Source organism: Phascolarctos cinereus, unplaced genomic scaffold (genome assembly GCF_003287225.1).
Source record: "Phascolarctos cinereus isolate Bilbo 61053 unplaced genomic scaffold, phaCin_HiC Scaffold_4;HRSCAF=312, whole genome shotgun sequence".
In the NCBI taxonomy this organism is placed as follows: Eukaryota; Metazoa; Chordata; class Mammalia; order Diprotodontia; family Phascolarctidae; genus Phascolarctos; species Phascolarctos cinereus.
The window spans coordinates 83,804,564-83,823,486 of record NW_027555847.1 but is presented as its reverse complement, the minus strand read 5'-3'; positions in this window follow the sequence as shown (position 1 = coordinate 83,823,486).

The following is an 18,923-nucleotide window of genomic DNA, read 5'->3' as shown; positions in this document are numbered from 1 at the left end:
GAGACTTGTCTAAAAATGTTGTAGAGGGGGGATTCAAATCTGTCTCTTTGATTAAAGCTAGAGCTGTCCAGCTCATCCTAGGAGGCCAGGCTACAAAGATCGAAGGGGCAGGGCCATCCATCCTCCAATCCTCCCACAGCCTTAAAAGACCTGCTGAGCAGGCTGCCATACAAACTTCAGGGCCCTCTAGTAAAGCCCAAATCAAGACTGGATAGCTAGAAGGGCTAGAGTCACTCTCCTCCTCCAAAGACGCCGCGTCTTTACCTCCAGTGCTCAGGTCACTCTCTCCAATTCAAACACTGTCAGTTTCCTCCCTGGGATGGGGGAAGGAGGGACGTCTTCTCCCCAACCCAGACCTAGTCTCTTCAATCTTAGAGAATTCCCTTCCCCTACCAGACCCCATGTATCTTGAAATCTACAAAGCCACAGCCCATTGCCTACTTAGACTTGAGTCTGGAGGCCAGAAATCTTGGACTCCAGTCTCAGGCCAAGGGGAAAACTGCCCTGGGGTGGACCACTTCAGATGCAACCTAGCCTTTCTGCCCATTCCAGAGCTACATGTTGGGAGAAAGGGGAGTGACCTAAGTGCCCTGCGGGTCCAGACCCTAGCTTCTCTGGGCAGAGACGAGCAGAGACCCTGCTGACAACCGACAGGAAGAAAAGGACCCTAGGACATGATGACCCCATTAAAGGGACTGCGCGCCCTTTAAGAAGGCTTTAAAAAGCTGGGGTTATGATTGACCACAGTTTGAGGCGACACGTGACTTTCCAGAGGCGGAGGAGGGGAAGAAAAAACTCTTGTCTAATCCCTCGCTTTCTTCCTCCCTCCCTTTTCTCTTCCCTCCCTTTCAGTTTCCCCAACCTACCAATCAGTTCCTGCGATGGGCGGGAGCGGTCTATCCAAGGCCCCCAATCCGAGGCCAGAAAGGAGAGGGCGTGGGGAGGTTGAGGAGGAAGGAGAACGGAGCGCGAGAGTGGGCGGAGGCTGGGGGGCGTGCCCCAGCGCTATGTATCGGCTTGCCGGCCGCGGGAGCCCGGACTGCGAGGGGGCGGGCTTAGAGGAGGTGAATGGAGAAGCAGGTAGAACTGTAACAATGTGACTACTTGGGAGCCCGGGAGGGCCTGAGCACGCATGCGCAGGACGCGGCCTGGCAGGCGCTGGGGCAGTGAGGCTGCCTGCTAAGAGCTGCTATGCGGTTCGCTGGACGCGGCCACGGCTTCTAACGGAGCTTGTAGCTGCCGCGCCTCCGCTCTCCAGCCGCCGTATCTCCTGGCTGCTCCGTAGGGACGGTGAGGGTTGGGATGGGGAGTGGGACGAGAAAGGAGAGGACTGGCACCGCTTGTGCTGCTGCTGCATGGTCCTGGAGCCCAGGACCGGGCATCCGGCCTGACCAAACCCGAACCCCAGGGGAGAAGGTTTTGGTGTTCAGTTTATCACCCTTCCACAGCATCACCTCCGTTCCTTACTCTTAGACTCTTAGAAATCATCGTTTGTGATGCAGGGATCCCCATCTCAGCATCCCTGATGGGAAGTTACCCAGTCTCTGCTTGAATACTTCCAATGACAGGGAACTCACTAGCTCCAGAAAAAGCCCGGCTATGTAGTGGGCAGAGTGCTGGACTTGAGAGTCAAGGAGACCTGAGCTTCAAATGCTGCCTCGGATCTTCTGGCTTCCTTCAAGCCTGAGCTAAAATCCCACTTTTCCTGATCCCCCTCAATGCTAGTCCCTTCCTTCTGTATATAACCTTTTTATACATAGTTGTTTGCATGTTGCCTCCTCCATCAGACTGTGAGCTCCTTGAGGGGGGCGCTTTTTCTGGCCTTCCTGGCGCACATTAGGGTGTTTAATAAATGCTTATTGACTAGCTTTGTGACCTTGCACTACTCAACCTCTCATCTTCATCTGTAAAATGGAGATGATGGTATACCCTACCCCACAGGGTTGTGAGGATCAAATGAGAATGTGTGGAAAATGCTTACATGCATGAGTATATACATGAGCTATTCCATTCATAGCCTTGATTAGTAGGAAGTGTTCCCATATATTGAGTAGGAAGGAGCCTCTTTTCAGCTACCCCTCTTAAAGTCCTAGTTCCTTCCCCTGGGACAGAGAAGAACTAGTCTGATTCTTCTCCTCGACAGTACTTTAAATACTTAAATATTGTGATCTTGTTCTTAAGTGTTCTCTAGGCCAAACACTCTTCGTTCCTTTAACTGGTCACCAGCTTGATCTCTGAATACATTCCAGTTTGTCAATATCCTTTCTCAAATATGGCACCTAGAGCTGAAGAAGATATATATTCCTTGAGATCTGACCAGGGCAAAGGACATGGTTCTAATCAGAGAGCTCACACTGGCTTTTTAGGTTATCACATCACACTATTTGATTAATGGGTCAACAAAGTATTTATAAAGGAATGTCCTCCCTCCTACTCTTTATCTGTTCTGCTGCCCATCCTTTAGAGCTCAATTCAAATGCCACTTCCTGGAAGCCTTTCCTGATTGATATCAACCTTCCCTCACAGATCTTGCATTGTACATGCTGCCTTTCTACTGTACTTATGTCATGGTGAAATTATATAATTATTTGTGTTCCTGTCATCCTGATAGGATGTCCCCACAGGGACTGTGTCTTATTTAAAATGGTTCCTCTCCCATAATACCTAACATAGGACTCTGAATGGTGCAGGTGCTTAATATGTTTGTGGCAATGGGAAGCGTTTGAAACTCATTTTTTTTAAGTCATCCCATCATCCTTAGCTCACACCCATTCCCTTTGTCTATGTATACTCCTTCTAACTGCCCTGACAATAATAAACTTCTTAGAAGTTACATGTATCATCTTCCCACATAGGAATATAAACAGTTTAACTTTATCGAGACTCTTATGATTACTCTTTCATGTTTACATTTTCATGCTTCTCTTGAGTCCTATATTTGAATGTCAAATTTTTTTATTCAGCTCTGGTCTTCCATCAGAAATGCTTGAAAGTCCTCTATTTCATTAAATATCCGTTTCCCCCCTGAAGGATTATGCTCAGTTTTGCTGGATAAGTTATTCTTGTTAGAATCTTAGCTCCTTTGCCTTCTAGAATATCATATTCCAAGCCCTTCGATCCTTTAAAATGGAAGCCGCTAAATTTGTGTGATCCTGGGTTCCACCATGTCTGAATTGTTCCTTTCTGGCCGCTTTGCAATATTTTCTCCTTGGCCTGGGGGTCTCTGAAATTTGGCTTTCATATTCTTGGGAGTTTTCATTTTGGAATCTCTTTCAGGAGGTGATTGGTGGATTCTTCCAGTTTTCTATTCTATCCTCTGGTACTAGGATATCAATAAATGCTTGAAATATGATATGTAAGCTCTTTTTTTGATCAGAAAATCCCATAATTCTTAAATTATTTCTCCTTGATCTATTTTCTGGGTCAGTTGTTTTTCCACTGAGATATTTCTTCTTTTTTTCATTCTTTTTTATTGTTTTATTGTTTTGGTTTGTTTGGTTGTTGGGTTTTTTTTTCAATGTTTCATGGAGTCATTAGCTCCCACTTACCCAGTTCTACTTTTTAAGGAATTCTTTTCTTCAGTGAACTTTTGTACCTTTTTTTTTCTCTTTAGTCAATTCTGTTTTTTAAGGTTGTTTTTCTTCAGTATTTTTGTGTGTGCACTTCTTTTATCAAGCTGTTGACTATCTTTTCATAATCTTCTTGCACCTCTCTCATTTCTTTCCCCAATTTTTCCTCTACTCTGATTTTTAAAATTCTTTTTGAGCTTTTCTGGAATTCTTGTTGGGCTTGTTTCAAAGTCACTTTTTTTTTAATGAAACTTTGCTTGTAGTTGTTTTGACATCATTGTCTTCTGATTGTGTCTTAGCCTTCCCTGTCACTATATAACTTGGGTTCTTTTTTGTTGTGGTTTGCTTTTTTTCCAGCCTATTTCTTGACTTTTTACTTTATGTTAAAGTTGGGCTCTGCTCCTGATGTGGAAAAGGCACTGTCGCAAGCTTCAGGTTTTTGTGCTGCTGTTTTCAGAACTAGTTCTGGGGATCTGTAGGTTTTCAATGCTTCCAAACTGGGATGATCTTAGGAGACGTATAGTCACTTGCTCTCCTGGCCTATGCTCTGGTCTTTACCCAGTAAGGGACCTTGTTTTCCTGTAGCCACAAATGGTATCATTCCTTTTGACCCTGGAACTGAGACCAGGGCCCTTGCTCCCTTGTGAGTGACCGCAGGCACTCTTCACCCTGGAACTAAGACCAGGGCCCCTGTTCCCTTGAAGCCTCAAATGCTAGTGCTCTTCTTTGCCTTAGGACTGTGATGGGGGACTGAGTACAGATAATGAAACAAGGTTCTAAACCTAGTCCCCGCAAAGGGTCTCCATAATCTCTTTCTGACCCTTTGTCCAACCCCATTACCATCTGTTGCCTAAGAGTTCCTGAAGCTGTTGCTACCACTGAGGCAGTCACCTCCAAGGCCTCCCTGCTGGCATGTTGCTCTCCAGGCCCAACTGCTACCCTGGTGAGACAGACCTTTCTTGATGAACTCCTAAGTTGTCTTGGGCTGAAAAATTGTTTCACCTAAATTTTTGTTGGTTCTGCCATTTCAGAATTTGATTTGAGGTGTTATTTTAAAGATGTTTGGAGGGGAACTGGGGAGAGTTCAAGTGAGTTCCTGCCTCTACTCTGCCATCTCAGCTCCTTCCAAGCTGATTTCACATTAAAATAACAAGGGTTGTCCCTCCCCACCAAATTGCACTTCCCTATTTTCCTTGTTTGCAAAATGGGGGTGATAATATTGGCATTGCCTGCCTCCTGGGGTGGTCCTGAGAAAAATGTTTTGTCAGTCAATAAACACACGTTAAGCTCCTACTATGTGCCAGACATTGTGCTAATCAATGGGGATATAAAGAAAAGCAAGAGAGTCCCTGCTGTCAAAGTGCTCCCAGTTTAATGGGGGAAACAACCTGCAAACAATTATGTGAGAACAAGGCTTAGACAGAATAAATTGGAGATATCAACAGAGGGAAGGCACTAAAATTTTTTTTAATTAAAAAAACTTTTTTTTTTAGGCACTAAAATTAAAGGGGATTGGGAAAGGCTTCCTGTAGGAGAGATTTTAGCTGAGACCTGAAGGAAGCCAGGAGGCAGAGATGAGGAGGGAGGGCATTCTAGACCTGGAGGACAGCCAGTGAAAAAGCAGGGAGGTGGGAGGTGGAGGGTCTTGTTCAAGGACCAGCAAGAAAGCCACTGTCACCAGTGTAAGTAGGGAGTGTACGATATAAGAAAACTGGAAAAGTGGAAGCTGAGGGGAGGTTAGGAAGGCCTTTGAACTCCAAGCAGATCTTGGAGGTGACAGGGAGCCACTGGAGTTTACCAAGTGTGTTGGGGGTATGGGGGCCAGTGACTTGTACTTTAGGAACATCACTGTGACTGCTGAGTAGAGGACGGCTTGAGGCAGGGAGACCCACCAGCAGGCCATTTCAATACTCTGAGTATAAGGTGAGGACCTGGACCAGGGCAGTGGCAGTGCCAGAGGGGAGAGATGTTGGGAAGGTAAGACTGACAGGCCTTGGGGAGCTTGGGGGGGGGGTGAGAGAGTGAGGAGTGGAGGATAACACTTAGGTTGTGAGACTTAGAGACTGGGCAACTAGGATGACAGTGGTGTGTGCCACAGCACTAGTAACACTGTGTAAACTGTCAGGTACAGTCTGAGTGAGACCTATCATTGCTAATTATTTGTGTCTTCTTGAAAGCGATTAGAAGTTGGCTTTACAGATTTCAGAAAAACCTGGAAAGGCTGACATGAACTGATGCTGAGCAAAGTGAGCAGAACCAGAACGTTGTACACAGTAACGGCCACATTGTGCGACAACCAGCTTTGACAGCTGAACTCTTCTCAGCAATGCAAGGATCTAAGACAATTCCAAAAGACTCATGATGGGAAATGCTATCCACATTCAGCGAAAGAACTGTGGAGTCTGAATGCAGAATGAAGTATACTGTCTTCTCTCTCTTTCTTTGTTTTGTTTTGTTTTTTTCTTTCTCGTGGTTTTTCCCTGTTGTTCTGATGCGTTCACAACACAACTAATGTGAAAATATGTTTAATATGATTGTACATGTATAGCCTATATTGGACTGCATGCCATCTTGGGGAGGGGAAAATATTTGGAACTCAAAATCTTATAAAAGTGAATGTTGAAAATTTAAAACAAACAAACAAACAAACAAATAAATAAGGAATGCTTAAAAAAAGAAAAGAATAAAAAAAAAGCTGGCCTTAGTCCTATGCTCCCCACGTGCTATTGGGTCTACATTGCCGAGTTGGAGTCCTATCTCTGCCAGACAAGCTGTGACACCCTCGTTGAATGCCTTTTCTTCTCTGGGTCTCAGTTTCCTCACATGTAAAATGAGGGAATTCGATTGGATAATGTCTACAATCCCTTCTAGCTCTGACAGTCTATGAGTCTATGGTGAACTCTCCCTCCCCCTCCCCTGCTTTATCTTGGCCTCTGGGACTCAGATGCCTACCCTCTGCAGTCTCTTTAGCTGGCACCCTGATGGGTAGGAATGGAGGTGAAGGAGAAAGGAGTTGGAGCCTCTTTCTTTTTCGGTCCTCTGTGAAATCCTATGTCTGGGATGTACCCAAAGGTCCCTCAGGATCTGAAAGAGCTCCCTCCCCAGGCTGCCTGGAGAGGAAGGGGATGGATGTCTTTAGGAAGTCCACAGAGGGGTGGAGGCAAGGGATGTGGCTTGTACAATTGTTTGCCAAAGTGAGTGAAAGGTCAGTTTCCCTCCTGCCTGCCTGGAGTAGGCTCTGGAAATTGCTTGCTATCCCCCAAACAGGTGAAAAACGGGAAGAGGTATGGAGCAAAGGGAGTGAGAAAGAGCCTTGGTGTAGGGGGAAGATCATTCTTTGAATTCAAAGAATCTGAACCTTAGTCTGCCAGCTATAGGATTTTCACCAAATCACTTTAGTCTCTAGGGGTCTGTTTCCCCGACTGCAAAATGGTTAGTGTAATATTATTTCACCTACTTCGAAGAGTTGTTGGGGGAAAGCACTTTGTAAACCTTAAAGCACAAGAGAAATGTAAATTCTTGTTATTATTTCTAGCCACATTTGATGATCCCCCTCCCCCTCCTGTGACCTTCTGGGCCCAGCCCTAGGGTCGAAGGTCTCTAACTTAGGCTCTGGCTTCTTCCTCTCCCCAACCCACCCTTTAGAGAAGCTGCAGTGAGATAAGTTTCAGCTAGAGAGAAAGAACAGCTTCCTAACAATTTGAATGGGCTGCCCTGGGGAGACAGTGAGTTCCCCATCACTGGAGATGAACATTTGTCCCAGATGTTATAAAACAAATTCCTGCTTAGGACCCATCAAGTCAATTCCACCTTTGAGATTCCAAAACTGGAGGGCTGTCTGACCTCAGGCAAATTGCTAGACCTTTTGCAGCCTCGGTTTCCTCATCTATAAAATGGGAATAATAAAACTAACGCTCCCTATCTGACAGAGTTGTAAGAAAAGCACTTTGAGCGGTTGAGAATTATAGACTGCTGTCATTCCTTAAGGGCAGGTTGGTGTGGGCTCTTGCTCATAGGGGCCGTATCGGGGCTTAGAGCAGGTTTCACAGAACAACAAAGGCTAGGAGGGCAGAAAGCAATAAGACTTAGTTTTCATGAAGATGGGTTCAAAGCCTAAAGAGGAAGCCTCTGGAGGTCATGGTGGGGATCATGGGGGGCAGGGAGGGAACAGCAAAGGAAAATATGACTGAGGTGGTCACCAGGAACCCCCCACCCCCACCCCTTCCCAGTGAGCTGCTCTTCCAGGCCCAGAAGGAATCGGGTCAGTGAAAGCCTCTCATAGCCAAGCTCTCCATCACTATCCCAGCCAGGCTCACCTCACCACTGTCCTCTGACCACCTTCACGCTGGGCTGCCCCCCACCTGCCCACGTTCCTTTTTAGCCTCCACCCCCTCTTTCTACGTCATCTCTGAGAACAATAATTAAATCACCACTACTATTCCTGGAAAGGTCACGTCAATCGATTACCTTACAGCAACACTTACCCTCCCAGTAGTGACTTCCCAGACCAAAATACCCCTGTCCAGCCACTGCATCCTCATTTGGGTTGCCTTCGCTTGTTAGAATATAAACTCCTTGCAGGTAAGAACCATCCTGCTTTTTGTGGATTTCCAACGCGCAGCACCGGGCTTGGCGAATAGCAAGAGCTGAATGAATGCTTTTTCTGCCTTTCATTTATTCCTACTAGGCAGGAGATGGGATGCCTGGGCCCAAATCACCTTCACTCCTGACAGCTCCTGGCCATGGATTTTTTTTTTTTTAGTGGTGGGGAGGAGGATGGTGAGGTTGGTTTGATTTTCCTCTCTGATAACATGGGCACAGAGCTTTGAAGTATTGACTAATTCAGGAAATGGAGTAGAAACAAATAGGAAATAAAAGCATGGGGCATGGACATATTTAAAAGGAGGCAGGCCAAGTGGCCATTCCCAGTGTCCAGAGCAAAGGCAGTTTCAGACAGGCTCATAGACCCTAGGTTGTTGTGAGTTTAGAAATATATTTATTATATTATTATTATTATTATTATCATCATCATCATCATCATCATCCTTACCACAGTGTGTACTCCTGGAGAAGGAGAATATTGAGCCAGGGTACAAAAGAGAGAAAGGACCTGGGTTCTCTGGTTCTGAGTTCAAATCCCATCTCTGATTATTACCCATGTTATTTTGGGCCAGCAACTTGACCCCTGGGTCTCAGTTTTCTCATGTGTAAAATGAGGGGGTTGAGATTCTTTTCAGATCTGGATCCACAATCCTGTAAGGCAATGACTTCACTGTGCCCAATATCTTGGAGTCTTTCCCCAAACACTTTGTAAATTGTAAAACATTCCATGACAGCAGGCTTTTTCAGATGTGGGCGGGGGGGGTGCTCCTTGTGAGGCAATGGAAAAGGTGGTTTGGGTTTGTTTTTTTAAATTTTTAAAAAACATTTGTTGTGGTTTGGTTTTTTGGTTGTTTTTTTTTTTTAAATCTTGATTTACCTGAAACATTTCAGAAACTATTGTGTAAAGAAAGGGCTATTCGTTTTCAGGTTTCAGCTAAAGTTCACACTCTCCCTCCACCCCCTACCCTACCCTTATAGTCATAGGGTCATGGAATTTAGAGCTAGAGCTCAGAGACCCAGTTTAAGTCGCTCCTTTTACCAATGAGGAAACTGAGACCCAGAGAGGCTAAGAAGTCTGCCCAAGGTCGCATAATTTGTGACAGAGTCAGATTTTGAACCCAGGTCTCCCAGGACTCTGTATCCAGTGTCCTCCCACGCTCCTTGAGGCAACAAAGCTTTTTAAGTGAAAATCAGACATCTAAGTATTAAGAAGAGGCCTTAGACATCCTCTAAGTCCAACTATGACCTGAAACAAGAATCCTCCTCTACAACAGCCCCTGACAACTAGTTGTCAATCCTATTGGTGGCAGGCAGAAGTTGAGTCCTGGGCTGCTGGCCTCTTACCAGCCATGAGCCGGCTGCTACATGTCTCTCTGCACCCCAGCCCTCCCTTTCTCTAGCAGGTTTGTGGCCTCCCTCTCTCTCCTGATTTCTGAACCTTTCCACCCATCGGACTCAGCTCAGCACAATTTTCTCATCAGTGATGGCCCGAGAGAAGCAAGGGAGCAAGGGATGGGCAGATAGATAATTAGATAGACAGAGATAGGTATCTACCTGATAGACATATACATAGATATGATATATATGGATATGGATACATAGCTGTTTAGCGGATAAATCGATAGGAAGAAAGAAAAAAGAGAAAGAAAAGAAAAGAAGGAAGGAAGGAAGGAAGGAAGGAAGGAAGGAAGGAAGGAAGGAAGGAAGGAAGGAAGAAGGAAGGAAGATAAGGTACCTCTAGCTAAAGCCTGGGAGGCTGCTTGGTGGTATTGATCGAGGTGATTACATCCTCTGCACCTCCTTGGGGCCCTTCAAGCTAGGATAAGTAGGGCTTATCTATCATTGAAGCAGTGTGGTATGGTACCAAAAGTGCTGCACTGGGAATCAGGACTGGGGTCTGATGAACAACTCTATCCCCAAGTTCCTTTCTTTCTCTGGGCCTCGGTTTCTTGATTTGTAAAGCAAGGGGACTGAACTTGATGGACATCAAGGTCTGTCAGTTTTGAAGGTCTGACACAAACACTGCCCTGGGTCACCAAATTTCAAGCAGTGGGGGAGGAGAACCAAGCTGGCCTGGTTCCTTGTGGGGGAAAGAATGCCTTTGATCCTGACGCTATGGGGTTAATGACAGCGGCTCTCCGGGCATAGGAGGTGGGCAGGGAGGTCAGCAGCCCAGCCAGGATTCTGGGATGGAGACCTCTTAACCCCAGCCCAGAATCTGCCCCTGGGGATGGATGTGTGGAAGGTGAGGCATCCTCTAGGAGGGATCAGCTGGCCTAGCCAGGTCACCTTGTGCAAGAGAGATCTGGGAAGTGGGAGGAATGTGGGGCTGAGGGTAGGGGTGGGTAGAGTGGGATTTGATCTGGTTATTCTGTAACTCCTCCTGCAAAGTCTCATCATAGTGTGGATATGACCCTGTGCTCTCAAAGACCAGCAGAGAGTCAAAGTATAAGCTAGATCCAGCCAGAGGCTGTGGGGCTAATCTCTGGGCTAAGGGAGGGTAATTCGGAGCTACTACTCAAGGTGATGACATCTTCTACCTCCTTTCAGTGAGATCTAGATACTTGAAGGTAGGGCCTGCCCACCCATTGTTAGGGCTGTGCTCCCTATGGCTCCTGGTCATTCTCAGTAAACCAGGGGCTCCAGTGGCTGCCCTCTCCTCTGACATAGAAGCCCAGCCTGGGAAATCTACATGTCCCAGAACGCTCCTTTGCCTCTTGGGCCATGTGGAGGTGGTGGAAGAGGGGGTTGGCACATCAGCATGCCAGGGCCTGCTAGCCAATGTGCCCAAGATGGGGGTGGCTGTCGGGCTTGATTTGTGGGAGGTAGGGCCTTGGCAGGGAATCAACGGGAGTAATTTCCAGGAAGAGGGGGAGGGTCTCTCTTCTCTTCCAGCTTTGGTCCCATTCTGCTATCAAGACCTACATTCCTTAAAACCTGATTCACCTGGATTCTCAGGAAATAGGTTAGTTTCTCTCCACAAACATTTGGGAAACAGAGGCAAAGGATGTGAGAAAGTCAGCTGAGATCAGATGTTTAGTTAAACCAGTTACCTAGCAAGGCTTTCCTTGGCCCCTCCGGGCATCTAGCCCTGGACTCAGAGAAGCTAGGGGTGGTGGGGAAGATTGGGGGAGGTGAGGGGGTTGGAATTCAGAAGAGAAGTAGACCCAAGCCCTGCCCTCAGACAACTTCAGGTCCAGGGAAGAGAAGGAAGAACAGATGCAGGCCCTAGCACAGCTCCCAGACCAGGAGAGACAATCAACTGACAATTGTTTATTAAGCATCTACCACGTGACAGGCGCTGCACTAGGCACTGGAAATACAAAGTTCCTGTCTCCAAGGAGTTTACATTCTACTGGGAAGGCCATGTGCACACATATAGATAAATGCAAAAGATACAACATAAATACAAGAACACATGTAGGAGTGGGTAAATCTAGACCCTGCCCCAGGGAACTCCCAGGGTGGCAAGGAAGACAATAGAGGAACTGACTAAGGCAATGATCTCCAAAGATTTTTGAGTGTGCATGCCATCACATACCAATGTGTATATATTTAATTATTTGGACATTATATCTCTACCACCATGCAAGTAATTATGTATGTTATAAAACAAACAAAAACAGGAATTGAAAAAAGGGATAAGATAAAGAAGAAATGATGCTGGATCTTAGAATCAATAGGGAACCCATGGAACTTATTAAATGATATGGTCAGACCTCTTTAGGAACATCACTGTGTGTGTATGATGCATTGAAGATGGAAGAGATTTGAATCAGGGAAGCTAATCAGAAAAGGCGGGTGACAATGTAATGACATCTGTAATCTATTATGACTCATTCATCTATGTCTATTTGCTCATCACCCATTGGTCCTCTTTATTTTTTTTTTTAAATTTTTAGGCAATTGGGGTTAAGTGACTTGCCCAGGGTCACACAGCTAGTAAGTGTCAAGTGTTTGGTCTGAGGTCAGATTTGAACTCAGGTCCTCTTTAAAACGAAGGATGAAAAAGACAATAACAGTCACTCTGGGATTGATGTCTCGACTTGCTCCTGAATTGGATTTCAGTGAGGCAGAGTTGTTCAAAGTCATCAGAGTAATCGAAGTCCAGTGGCAGGACAAAAAGGCAATGGCCCAGCGTGCAGCACAGATTCTACCCTCTCCTCCAAGGGGCACCTGCTGCAGCTCCAAGGTAATTTGTAGATAAGTGGTGGTTATGGGGTAAGGGGATTTTCCCAATGGCACCTGTGTAACTACTGCTGTGGGTCAGATGCCCAAGTAGGGGTTAGGCTATTACTGCCCTGAGGGGCTGAGGCCCAGCTCAGAAAGAAGAGGGAAAGAGGGAAAGTGGGTTAGTCTTGTGGGATAAGGTTAAGTGTAGTTGTGTTAGGGACAAGCAAGGTTGTGCTAGTAGATGTTTAACAACCAGATCTCTCCATTAAAAACAAAATTAAAAACCTGTGACATACTTTTAAGATTTAATCTGCAATATCAACATTTTCTCCATCATGTTCTGAAGTCTGGACAGTCAACAGAACACAACAAAACTCAAGCCCTGATCTTGGTAGCTTTTGCCTATGTAGGAGCTGTAAATGCTCGCACTGAATATTTAACAGTCAGCTTTCATGAGCCAGTTTGAGCTGGCTCCAACAAATGTCTGGAGACAAGTTTCATGAATGGTTGGAATGGAGTGGATGGAGAAGTTGCACTCACTGGTTGGTTGACACCCCTTGGGGTCAGGCCACAACCTTCTTGGAATCAAGTCATACCCTCCTCACTTTGGAGAATAGCCTAGTAGAGGACCATTTCAGACAGTGTACAATTGTATGCCAGGTACGTCAGTGTTGTAGCTGATCAGAGATGGACCAGTGAGGGTCAGAGGGTCACCTGCTACAGGTGGTGGTTAATCAATGCTTATTGGTTGACTGAGTGATTGACCATAAAGGCCTTGGGAAGGAGGAAGGACTTGAGCTGGACCCTGAAGGATGAGTAATACTTTGATGGGCAGAGAGGAAGGGGAGTCCACTCCAGGTGAGGAGAAAGGTATGAGCAAAGGCAGGAATACTGGATTAGTCTAGTATTTGTGAAAAGGGAGGGAGTAGTAGGGCAAATAGGGAAAGAAGGTACAATGCAGACATTGTCAAACACACAATTCCCAAGGACTGTTCTAAGGTGATTCTTCTTTTTCTCTATAACCTGGACAGTGATCACTGATGTGCAAAATGAAGATTCTGGAACACTCCCTCCCCACTCACCCTCAAGAATTCTCCATAATAATTAATTCACTTTCATGTATGGTTTTGGTGCTTTCCTCTTGGCACTTCTGTGAGGTATCATGCCCATTTAACAGAAGAGGTATCTTGAGGCTCTGAGAAGTGTCTTGCCCATGACCATATACTATAATTAGGTATCTAAGGCAAGATTTGGATCCAAGTCTGTGGCCTTCAAAATGCCAGTGTTCTATGCACTGTGCAACACTGCCTCTCAATCATAGAACAGGGAACATTTATGCCGGAAAAGGCCTTAGAACAGAGAACACGCACCACCATGGGAGGGGACATCAGAACCTAGAATATTGGTGGTCCGAGGGAAACTAGAGACCACCTAGTCCAAGCCATTCATTATGGAGAGGATTTAACCGAGTCCTGAAGAGGGGCAGGGATGAGGGAGGTCATACAGTGTGTCTGCAGCAGGTTTCCTGGCTCCAGGCTCTCCGCTTCTATACCTGGCTGTCTATTCCTGTGCTCCATCTCCACACCCCGCTCCATAACCCCTCTATACCCCCTCCAAACACATACCACAAAGTCCATGTACTGTCCAAAGATGGGGCACTTTTCCCAGGAAGATGGGGCACTTTTCCCAGGTAGAAAGTACTGCTGGGAGAGATCTTTAATTGTAGAATTAGAGGGAAGAAAAGGGGTTTGGAGGGACTGGAAGTTCCTTGGCTTTCTCTAGTCAGTAGGAAGGGGACTTGAGGTTACTTACCATCCGGGTCTGGCCCCAGGTTGGAAGCCTCTGAGACATGAAGCCTTTTTTGCTGCCTCTGGTCCCAAGTCAGGCAGTACCCATTGGTAGCTTGGACCTTCCCTCACATATCATGGAGCCTGGCATTTCCTCCCTAGGTGTGGCTGCAGTTACTTTGATCCCAAAGTCTCTGGCATGTAGAACAAGGTTTTCTCCTTCAGACTGGGAGTTCCCTGAGCATAGGGCTGGGTCTTCCTCTGAGGGCTGGGGCTTCTTAAGGGCATATATGTATCTCCCCCTCAGACCAAGAACTGGGCTATGTTTCTCCTTTAGACTGAAGGCTCCTTCAGATCAAGGCAATGTCTCTCCTCCAGACCGGAGACTCCCTGAGGGCAAAGTTTGTTTCTCCCCCCCCCAACAATGACTCCCCAAGGGCAAAGATGTAACTTCTCCTTTCCCACCCATACAACCCAGGCTTGAGAGACCCTTGGTGGGTGATTGCTAGGTCAGGAAGCCATTAGAACTCCCTTTCTGCGAGGAGCTGGCACTTCTAGAGTTAATCTGGGATTGGGTTCTTGGTGCCAGATGGATGGCTTTCTAATCTGGGTTCTTTCTGACGTCCTGCTATGAATAGGCTGAGGCGAGGGCTGGGGTGCTGGAGAAGGCTGGGGCGAATGTGGGCGCCTCTGCACGTGGCAGCAGCCTGTTCCCCGTGCAGGGCTTCTCCCCATGACGACTGGCCCCAGATGCTATCCATCACCTCTCCTGCTCAGAAGTGAGACCTGGGCTCCTGCACTAGCTCCACTGGGCTATGTCTGACCGTCTCAGGTCTCCATGGTTCTGTCTTTCTCTTCTTCTCAGGGAAAAGAGCTCAGGGCAAGGTTCCCCTGTCATTTCTCTGGATGGAGGCTCTCAGGCCCTCAGCAACAGAGGGCCCCTTGCTGGGACCACCCTGTAATAATCATTCACATTTCTTCTTTATAAAGTTAACAAAGGGTTTTCCTCACAGCAGCCCTGTGAGACAGGTCTTTGGACTACCATCCTGTCCATTTTACAGATGAGGAAGAGAGATTAACTCATTACATGCCTTGCCTTCTTCATGATCCCTCCTTCCTCTCTGATGGCATTTGCTGTGTAATGCTGTACAGTATCGTTTTCTGTTTTGCCTTATCTCTGAATGAGGTTTTGAGCTGCATGAGGGAAAGGACATTGCTGTTAAGTAAACTTCATGCTCGTCCCCACCCCAGCCTAGCTCACTATACTTTGACACTTAGATGGAGCTGTGATTTCAGAGATACCACAGCCCATCCATGTCTTCATACTGCTCTTGTCCAGGTCCTAGGAGAAATCCTCTGCGGGAAGCCTACCCAATACTTCCATAATGCCTTGCAACATTATTGCCCTTTGGGTGATCAGGAGTGCTAATTCTTTGAAGAATTCTGTGTGCTATGACTCATGCTAATGAATTTTTTTTAAGTTAAATCAAATTGAATGAAGCCATTTGCCTGGGGTTGCCAAGCTAGTAACTTTTGAAGCCTTCTAATCCCAAATTCATTGCCTTTCCAGGTCAGATCTGAGATCCTATCACTTCCCATTGGCGGTTAGCGTTTCAGGGCCAGAGAAAGCAAGCCCCAGGAGCCATCTCTCTGATCTAGCCTGGATGCCAGGAAGCCTTTCCCTGGGTCGGGCTTTGCGATTTTGCATGGGCAGAACTGATGTGCTGACCACACAACAGTTATGAAAGGTCTCGCTTCCCACAGACGGTGTTCCGGTACCATCTTCGCAGGGCCAGACTTCCCCAAATCGTCTCCGTGGCAGGCAGGCTTATGCTTGAATACACAAACACACATAAACACTCCACCTTACAGAACACGCCGGTACCTGTGCGGGAAGTACCACGGCTTGGGTGCCCTCGGGGTGGGGCAGGTGCTCCCCAACGTTGGCAAGATCCAGGGGCCACCCCTCATTCCCCGTCACCCGCCTGCTCTCTAGCAACTTGCATCGCCTGAGGCGGGGCTGTGGATTGTTGTTGTGGTCACCATGACGACCGTTTCCAGGAATGAAAAGGGGAATTTACGCCTGCCTGGTCCTCGAAACTCCTTGTGCCACAACTGGGGAAACTGAGGCATCGAATGGTGGAAACAAAGGCCACCGAGGAAGTGGATTAATCCAATAATGATTAAACACATATTCTGTCCCTCATCCTGTGCTGGGTGTTTTGGGGAAGGGGAGGAAGAGCTCATAGTCCGGAGACTAGAAACACACTGATAATTGGGGAATATTACAACTGTACTTGATTGCTTGCTGGGTAACGCGACCCAGAATGCAAGGGCTAGAGGAAACCAGAGAAAAGGGATATGCCTGGGGGCTGGAGTAGTCTGGGAAGGCTCCCTGGAGGAGGGAGGGCTTGAAGAATAGGTCAGATGTGGATTGGCAGGAGGTAGATTATTCCATATACCTCTATGAGGAGACAAGAACCCAGTCCTGGCAGTGGCCTCAGTTATAAGAGCTTGGGAAGAAAAAAGGGAACATCCTTATTTTCTTTCCATCCTTTCTTCTTCCCAGGAATCTCTGTGGTGGGTCAATCTCATAACAAAGGAGTGTTCTTCAGATGGTCTCCTGGTAAGTTGTATGTCCTGGGGATCTCTGAAGCAATTTGATTTGTCTATAGGTTTACTTTAAAAAGCTGTGGGTAAATGTTTGTAAATAATAATAATAAATATTTACAAATAAATAAATGTTTGTAAGTAATAATAGGGCAGCTAAGTGGCACAGTGGATAAAATGCAGGGCCTGGAGTCAGGAAGACTCATCTTTCAAATCTAGCCTCAGAAACTTACTAGCTGTGTGACCCTGGGCAAATCACTTCACCCTGTTTGCCTCAGTTTCCTCATCTGTAAAATGAGCCACAGAAGGAAATGACAAATCATGTCAGTATCAACAACAAAATAGAATAGCTTACATAGAAGCCATTGCCACAGTGAGAACCACAGGAGGAAAAGTGGCATTATTAAGGAACGTTGCTATAGACAAGTACCAAATACTACCATGGTAGAAGAGACTTCAGAAAATTGTCAACAGCTCCTGGAAAGGCAGTGGAACATTATATAAACATCTAGCTGGCATGCATAGTAGAAAACATGGATGCCATGTCTCTCAATTAAAGGCAACAAAAAAGAAACATACATAAAGGAATCCAGAAAATATTAGTCAATTAGAAATTCTAGATTCCCTTACTCAGCAACTGAAGGCAAAAGTCAAAAGGTGAAGGCGATAGCAGGAGTCAGCGGTGCAGAACAAGAGACAAAATAAAACAATTCTAAATCAGCCCAAAACTTTGTGGAAGAAGCCAGAGAAGCAAAGAAATCTGAGGAGAGAGGGAGGGAGGGAGGGGGAGGGAGGGAGGGAGAGAGGGAGAGGGAGAGAGGGAGAGGGAGAGAGGGAGAGGGAGAGAGAGAGAGAGAGAGAGAGAGAGAGAGAGAGAGAGAGAGAGAGAGAGAGAGAGAGAGAGAGAGAGAGAGAGAGAACCCCTGATGGAGGAGGATGCCAAAGATTCCTGGTCATCTGTACAGTCCCAAGATATCCAATCCAACAAGAACACAAGTTGAATGGACGGAGAAATAGAAAGCTCATACACCATCACTCTAATGAATGACGGGTCAGCTGCATTGAGGGAGGTGACTGAAATGGGCACTTCTTTGGAAAACTGGTAGCATTGAGAGAGGATAAGAGCTGTCGTCAGAGGCTCAGATGCTTCACAGTGTTGCATGAATTACAAGTAAGGTCCTTTACTGTCTTCCTCTCAGATCCAAGCCTGACCCAACCATTCTTATCAGAAAGCATCATTTAACTATCACCCAAAGATGAGAACACCAGTGATTCCTCCAAAGAGAGGTCAATTAGATTTTTATGTACTTTATGGAGACTATTTGCAGCTTGTATTACTACCAAAACCCCTGCTATAAAGCAAGAAGTTCTAGGGATCCTTGGGGCCTGTGACCTTGGATGAGAAAAATAGAATCTTTATTTTCAACAACCTTTGGCTTCCTTTATAATTCTATGTGTTTTATGCATTTAAAAACATGTGAGAAGGGGTCCACGGGTCAAAGGGGTTCATGACAAAAAAAAAGGTTAAGAACCCCTGAAAATATTTACAAGAAAACAATACATTGACCGAGGAGGAAAAGGAGTGTGCTAAAAAGGTACTGAGACATAAAGAACAATTACATACATATGTATGTATATACACACACATATATATGTATGTATATATATGTCTGCCCTTAATTGCAGTCTTCTTGGGGGAGGGGGTGGAAAGAAGGGGGGGAAAAGAACAAAGTAAAAAGTGCACAGCAGAGAACAAAAGAAAACTTACAAGGAAGCAAAGAAAAGATGGACAGCTCTGAACACAATGCACAGTGTTTATTATATAGGCTTTCTGGAAATGGAAATTTGTTTTTGTATATTTTGAATCCTCTCATGTTCTGCTGTGCATGTAGCAATGCTTTTTTTCTTTTCTCATTGTGTATTTAAGTTTTAAATTTTCAAAAGAACAATTATTGATTCTGTAATTATCGAGCAAGTCCTCTGAAAGCGCCGTGACATTTAAACCATTCTTACTGATTGTTGCAAAGCCTTTGACTCAGTCCCACACTCATGGCTTATTTATATACTTCAGATATATAAAATACATCTAGGTGTTGCCCATTCTGTTAGAACATAAGTTCTCATAAGCAGGGATTGTTTCATTCATTGTTATTCATACCCTCAGCTCCAAGAATAATACTTG